This window comes from Trichechus manatus, unplaced genomic scaffold (genome assembly GCF_000243295.1).
Source record: "Trichechus manatus latirostris isolate Lorelei unplaced genomic scaffold, TriManLat1.0 scaffold00018, whole genome shotgun sequence".
NCBI classification, from domain to species: domain Eukaryota; kingdom Metazoa; phylum Chordata; class Mammalia; order Sirenia; family Trichechidae; genus Trichechus; species Trichechus manatus.
Window position 1 is genome coordinate 17926160 of NW_004443954.1, and position 8146 is coordinate 17934305.

Here is an 8146-nt window from a genome sequence, read left to right on the forward strand (position 1 = left end):
AGTTCAGTGACATTGACTACGCTCTTCCAATTGTGCTGTTATTCTCAGTTAAGATGAAGGCTTACAGAACAAAATAGTTTCTCATTTAACAGTTACTACACATGTTGCCCTATGACAATGGTTAATAATCTCACAACACATCCACAATATCCTTACTCAACCTTGGGTTCCCTATCACCAGCTTCCTTGTCCCCTTCTGCCTTCTGGCCCTTGTCACTGGACTGCTGTCGGAATAAACATGTTCCAAGACTATGTTAAACAGCACCAGAAGTTGTTTTTTATTAACATTTATCAGCTTCTAGATCACCGATTTGGAGCTCCTGTGCAGAATCCTAACATCAATTTATATTTTAAAATATCTCTGTAGGTTAGCAAACAATGTTAAAAGCACCTCCCTTTTCTTAACATGTGAAAACTAACTTTGAGTATGTGGCTTTTTTAAATGGCAAAATATTTTCACTGGTAGGTTTAAATTTTCTTTAACTACCAAACCATGGTTAAATTACTATATTTTTGCCTTTATGTTTTGAAAATTAATGTGTTACTCTGATTTATCTTTTTATATGCTATACCTCTAATTCTTTCTTTTTACTATAACTATTCAATAATTAGAGCAAGATCCTGTATTCACAAGAAGTTCAGTAGCATACAACTACATAACAAATGAACTAGGGCCACCCTTTGTTCTTCCACCAAACCCTTCAGACGTCTGTTTTAGCATGCTGTTTAAATTACTTTATTTTATTATATGCAAAATTCTAGTCAGGAAGAAAAATATTCCCTAGTATCACAAAACTCACTCTTACAACAAGTTTTTTAAAATATTAAATACTATAGTGCTCGCTTCGGCAGCACATATACTAAAATCAGAACGATACAGAGATTAGCATGGACCCTGCGCAAGGATGACACTCAAATTCATGAAGCATTCCATATTTTTAAGGTCAAGAAGGGGAGAGTGTTGACATCTCGTGGGGTTGACAATTAATGTCACAAAACAATATATGTATTGTTTAATGAGAAACTAATTTGCTCTGTAAATCTTCATCTAAAGTACAAGAAAAAATATATACAAAAAAAGAATGAGAAAAAATACTATAAAAATGTGCCATATACCAATGTCACAAAAGCAATTTGTGTATAAACTGTTGAATGAGAAACTAATTCGCTCTGTAAAGTTTCACCTGAAGCACAGTTTAAAAAGTTTCAGCAACAACAACAAAAAATGTGCGCTACTAAATTATTCCTAAATGTTACCAACTTACACCATCTATAAAGGTTCAACTACCTATCCCAAACTTTAACCATTTTAAATAATTCTGCACAGGTATAATAGAAAACACAAAATATTAATCACAAAACTTGCTACAGCAATCAGATCAAAAGAGCACAGGGTTTGGTTTTTACCCACCCAAGTCTCTACCATCTAGTTAATGAAAAAAGTAGACAAACATCACCTGATTTGGAGGGGAGGGAAAAAAGCTGATGAGCCTACATTTTGGTGACCAACCAGGGGTGCTACAGACAGTTGGGTAGTTGAACAGGCCCTTCACTCCACATGGTGCAGAGGATGGTGAAGAGTGTGAAAATCCAGTCAATATGCTACTAGCCAAGCCCTGGGTCCTAAAGAAAGGGCCCCACTTATTAATTCACATAGGTACCAAATGGGCTAGAGGTGGCCTCATGAATAGCAGTCAGCCAGCTAGCCATTTAGACAAACCAGGAACCCAGGAGTCACCAATGACACCTTCTTCTCCCTACAGCTCACCACATCCAATCCAGTACCAAGTCTTACTGATTTTACCTGCTACATCTTTCTCAGATCCATCCACTTCTGTCCACTACCACCACACCAGGTCACATCACCAATACCCTCGCCTGGACCACTGCAATGGTGTTATCCTACCCACTCCAGCCCCTCCATCCTAAGCTCCTGATGCACTCAGAGCAATCATTTCCCATTGCTCTCAGTACAGACCAAGCTCTCCCCAGTGCAGCCACCAAGCCTTCATGCAGGAAGACCTCAGCTCCAGCTCACCTCCTTGGGTAAGTCAGCCTTTCTCCAGCTCCTGAATTAAGTCAAACCCCACTGTCACACACTCCACAGCATCACATGCAGCTCTTTTTTTTAACATTACAATTGCACTTTTACATGTCGGTGTGATTACTGATTAAATCATCTACCCCACTGGCCTGGGGCATCTGGTGTGGCTTTGCCCATCTCTGCACCCCCAGCACCAGCATGGACTAGTCATCCTTACTTTCTTGGATCCATAAGCGAACATGAAACAGCTAATTCTATAGCCGATACCTTAGAAAGGGTGAGATGAAATGCATGATCAAGTACATGAGCACGAAGGACACTCAAACGTGGAGAACCTTTTTATAAGTATGTTTAACAAGAGACGTTAAAAAAGGGAAAGAGCATTAAAAAATAAGGCCCTAAGTCTGGGCACAATTCTGGGAAAGCCGTCTGTAAGTGGGCAATGCTGGAAAGTAGAGAGAGAACTAGGACAGGAGACAGGATGGGCACAGAGGGTCTTCTAGGATTAAGTTAAGCACTTCCACCACAGACTGAGGACCTGAGCCGTGGTCACACAGAGGTTAACTTGGCAGAATGAAGTGAGACACAGGGGGAGGTAAGAGTCATGAGATGTTTCAGATGAGCAGAACAACAGCAGACTTCAAGAAGGGAAGGAGAGACCCTTCGGAGATAAGCAACCAAAGAAGTTGTATAAGATGATACGAGACAGAGACGTTTCAGTGGACTACGACCAGAAACGGCCAGCCCTTCAGGAAGTACTGGGACAATATGGAGTTCAGTCTATGCTGAAAGGCAGGAATGTACCATCAATTTTACGATGCAGCAAAGCAGAAAGAGACCTTTGTGGCCACATTTACTAAAGCGTCATGGATTTGTTTTGTTTTGCTTAGGGGGAGGGGGACAGAGAATGTAATTTCAGTTAAGAGTTTTAACCAAATAGGATTTCAAGAACTTGTCCTAAAATGATTTCTAAAATCTAAGTACTACGACCGGGTGAACAAAAGCACCAATTGTCTTCTGTTCCTGTATTTTCTTCTTCTCCTTCCCCTAGCCCTGCCTTGGCCAACGAGAGGAAGACAATGCTACAAGATCAGAACATGGTCTCCACTAGTCCCTTCATTTCAGTCCTATGACCAACTGTCCACTGGCCAAAGCATTTCGTAGAACTCCGAGACGTGCACGCACACAGTGGAGACTGGTGCAGTGAGGGCCCCAATCTCCTCCTACCTTCCCTGCCATGTGACCTGCTTTGGCCAGAGAAACAATAGCAAACTTAAGGCAAACAGACTTGAAAAGTGGCTGGGCACTAGCCTTACCCTCTCTTACTGCTCCTGGGGACAACTCTGCTGCCAGGTGAACAAGCCAGGGCCAACCCGCTGGAATATGAGACATGTGGCCCAGTTACTTACACATACACCCACCCCCCTAACAACCAGCCATCAGCATGAGGCCATCAACCGCCAGATGACCACAGATGCAGGAGTCCACGTGAGACCAGTCCAAATGGCCAAGCCACAAAACTGTGAGCTGAAAAGATGGCTGTTGTACCAGGCCACTGAGTTCCAGGGTGATTTGTTACCCGGCAGCAGATAACTGATAGGTAACTCCTACAATGGAGCTACAGGCCCCTAAGAATTCCTTGTCACATTCACATTCCATTCAGCAGCAACTGAAAAGCTTTGAGAGAGAAAGGACTGGTACAAGAAATTTTGTTTTTAAGTTTACAACTAAAATTACAGTTGCCACCATCTCAAAAGCTTGTCGCTGGAAGGTCTTAGCATAAAATGCTTTATTGAAACCCCAGTGCCATTGAGTCAATTCCAACTCGTAGCGACCCTATAGGACAGAGTAGCACTGCCCCATAGGGTTTCCACGGAGGGGTTGGTGGATTCTCACTGCCAGCCTTTTGGTTAGCCGCCAGAACTCTTAACCACTGCACCACCACAGACAGTTAGGTTGACGAGGAAACCAAAGCTTAAGTGCTGTAAGGGGCAAGATGTGATATGGATACAATGACCATATTGTCCTAACAAAAAATCAGGAGGAACACGTACTCTAAAAAAGAAAGTATAGTATTTGAAATAAGAAAAGCCTATTTTTCCACCACATATGGAAAATTAGTATGAAAGTAGAGGAAAAAATAAATCAGCATTTATCAAGGCACTGTGCTAGGTGCTTTAGACACACACACTACCCAACCCTATAATCCTCACAACTATCCCCGAGGTGTTATCTGTCCACATTTTATAGACGAGGCAACTGAAATAATAGCAATTAAGTAACTCCCCAAATCACAAAACTAGCAAGTAGAAGGGCTAGGATTCCACACCAGGTCTCACGTTAAAATCCTGTGTCTTCCTCCCATTCTGTCCGGGAAAGAAAGCACAAGTCTCCACTCCCCATGGATTTTGGAGAGTACACCATGCCAGGAACTGTAAGGACTAAACAAGAGGCAGAAAACAGCCCTACATCAAGATAAACCTCTTCTAGAGAGAAAGTAAATAAACCACAACGGTGATGGGTGCCTCCCCTCAAAAAAGTTGGGGAGAAGCTTTTAAAAATTGCCGGGAAGGTTAAAAATATTCCAGGAGTCCACTTGGAGCTGTTGTTAAACCAAATACCTTTCAAATCGGCAGTCTGTTTATTTTTTCTCACCCCACACCACCTTTCTAAATAAAAATCACTCTTTAAAAATTGATAAAAAGTTGTTCCAAGAGAGAGCCATTATATTAAGAAATATTCCCCTTATATAGTGTAGACAGCTACACAAAAGAAAGAACTATGATAGAGTAAAATAGCCCATGCTATAACAATTACATGCGTAGAGAAACACAATGTCATCTTTTGGTAACAAATACTCTCTCCATTAAAACCAGTAACTCCCATCCATTCCCAACCATACTGCCATGTGTGGCTATAAGTTAAAATACAGGGAAGAAAAATAATCTACTTAACCTGAAGGAACTTATACTTATTTTTCAGAAATGAAATGGACAGTCCTCAAAGAAAGATACTGAGAATGTAAAGCTTCATACGATGACTAAATCCACATGATAGAAAAGACTGGCTCTCTGAGCTGTAATCTTTTCCATCACAACTACCAGTTACTGAATTCTTTATTGAGTACTTTATTGAGTACTCAGTACTATATATATAATCTTACGGACATTTTATAAGTGCTCTCATATATGATGCCTAAATCATTGCTACTGCTTATAAAGATGTATTAATTGTAACTTTTTTTTTGTTTTACCTACAGTCTGCTGATTGGGTTGAATTACTGCTGCATATCTATTACTACCACATAAGATTTTCTAAATTTCCTCAAGTTTATGTCTGTGTGCGTGCGTTTGTTCGCCTTCCATCAGATTATCTTCCAGTCCAAACATGTATCATTCACATACTCACTCCACTCAGAATTAAGACATAATTCAAATGAACAGACTGTTGTAGTCTGGGAAACCAGCCCACCATTTCTGAAAAGTATTGCATTCTGATGCAATGACAAGCTTGCCAAAGCTGCAATGTTGCCATCATAGTCATTGTCGTCATCATCATCATCATCATATTTAGAGTGCATGCCAGGCACAGGTCTGCTTTTCAGGAACTGGAGTTTGGAGAATTTAAGTAACTTTCCCAAGGTCACATGGTGAAGCGAGGAGTCTAAATTAGAACCAGGTTCTAACTCCAGAACCCATGCCCTTAACTGTTAGGTTATACTGCCTCTAATGGTTATCAACAGCAGATCTAGCTTTGGAAACCTTCATATTTATAGACCATTTGAGTTAGATTAGTTTAAACGAGTGCCTAGCCAGCACCAAAGCTGGTAAAGCTTTTAAGTTTCTACTACTATTCAGTCACTTCACATGGCATCCTCTCCTCAAGTTAGGCTAAATACAGTAATCTCTTAATTCTGTGGTGCTGACTGCTTTTGGTTTAATGTCATTCTACCTAGTCCGGATTGATAAAGAGCCTCAGCCTTCATGAGAGCAGCACACAGCCTCAGCACAGCATCGGCTGACAAGCTCCACAACCCAACAGATGCAACCATACCCTCACACGCTGCAGGACAGTCACTGGCTGCTATAATCACCGTAAGCTAGTAAGCTTCCAGAAGTGTCCTAGACATGATATGGCTGGGAAGAGCCTGGGGCGAGCAATCACCAAGTATCGATTTAGCATTCAGCTTCCTTCCTAATGATTTTTTGAATTTTGGCTGTTTGGAATTAAAAAATATTTCCGCGGAAATAATCTCTAGCTTTCAAACAAGAACAAAGGAAAAAAGAAAATGCATTTAACCCACTATGGAGCTGAAAGAGTAAAATGTGCAGGAGCACAGTGTAGAAGAAGAGATGACACTTACCTATAAGCTCCTTAAGGTCCTGCACTATTTCTTACACTACTTTTCTCTGCTCTCCTCAACCCCATCCAACAACAGAGAGAGGCTCTAGAGAAGGAAACAGAGAGCTGAGGATCGATTCTATAGCAACAGGGTTGAGGAGAAGGGCTGGCTACAATAGAACAAGCTATCCCAGATTTTTTTTTAAAAAAAGGTGAATTGGAGTAAACTAGCCTTGGCTCTCTCACAAGGTGACTAAAAACAAATGAGTGAAAACACCCATGTTTGGCAATTTTGAAATTACTGCAGTTCTTCTGGATGGTCATATAACTTTTTGGTGACATTAAAATAGTTGGTTATACCACCTAAGATATAGAAATCTATGGGGTAAGGCAGAGAAGCCCCATCATGTTGTCCACCCTAAGCCCTCAATGCCATGTTAAAACCTCTTTATCATTTAACCGCATGATACAGGGGGAAATCCAGAAAACTCTGATCAAGATATTACTAGCAAAATGTTCTGCAAGTAGTTGCCACAATTGTGCTTTCAATCTTTTTGTTTAAAGATGTTAATAACTAACTGCTCTAGTGCTACATAATGCTCACCATAATGCCAACAAAGGCATTCTACCATCTTTATCGGAAATCTCCACAATCCTACCAATAGACACCAAGGTTTTGTAAATCTTTACGCCTTTCACTTTCATGTTTTCTTTACTAAGAAACAAAGCAGGCCATAACAATATTAATAACAGCTCATTTTAATGCATGCTGGGTATCTCAGTTATGCAGTGCTGCTATAACAGAAATATGACAAGTGGATGGCTTTAACAAACAGAAATTTATTTTCTCACAGTGTAGGAGGCTAGAAGTCCAAATTCAGGATGCCACCTCTAGGGGAAGGCTTTCTCTCTCTGTTGGCTCTGGAGGAAGGTCCCTGTCTCTTCAGCTTGTTTCCTGGTTCCTTGGAGATGTCCATGTGGCTTGGCATCAATCTTTCCCCATCTCTGCCTGCTTGCTTGCTTGCTTGTTTAATTCCTTTTCTATCTCAAAAAAGACTGACTTGAGAAACACTCTATACTAATCCTGCCTCATTAACATAACAAAGACAACCCATTCTCAAACAGGTTTATTACCACAGACATAAAGGTGAGGATTTACAGCACATATTTTGGGGAGACACAACTCAATCTATAACACTGGGTATGTGCCAGGCATTGAGGCAGGTACTATTATTAATTCCATTTTATACGCAAGGAAACTGAGGCACAGGTTAATTAACTTGCCCAAGGTTCCATAGGTAATAAGTGTTGGAACTAAGCTTTGTACCCAGCCAGTCTGACTCCAGAGCCTTTGCCTTTAACCTTTAAGCAACATTACCTCTTCCAACTTCTAATTATACATTTAAAATCCAAAACCAAACTCACTGACGTCAAGTCAATTTCGACTCATAGCGATCCCATAGGGTTTCCAAGACTGTAAATCTCTATGGAAGCAGACTGCCACATCTTTCTTCCGGGAGCCGCTGGTGGTTTCGAACCCCCAACATTTCGGTTAGTAATCGATTGCTTTCATCACTGTGCCACCAGGGCTCCTTAATTACTATTATTTTTCTGAAATTTTCTTATGGCTTGTGCAGGAGAAATCTTTGACATCATCATAATAGTTCCACATCCGGATCTGGAGAAGTCTACCTACCTTGCATTCTTTCTGTACTAGCATGATACTATCTGATGTGAAATCTTCTCAAATCATCCTTGGTA

At 40.8% G+C, this 8146-nt stretch overlaps 1 non-coding gene across 1 annotated transcript; it reads left to right on the forward strand.

Moving 5' to 3' along the window:
* Nucleotides 1-836: 836 nt before the first annotated feature.
* LOC111819777 (U6 spliceosomal RNA) lies at nucleotides 837-940 on the forward strand. The gene has a single exon (XR_002823365.1). It is a non-coding gene; the product is annotated as a U6 spliceosomal RNA (small nuclear RNA).
* The last annotated feature ends 7206 nt before the right edge of the window (nucleotides 941-8146 follow it).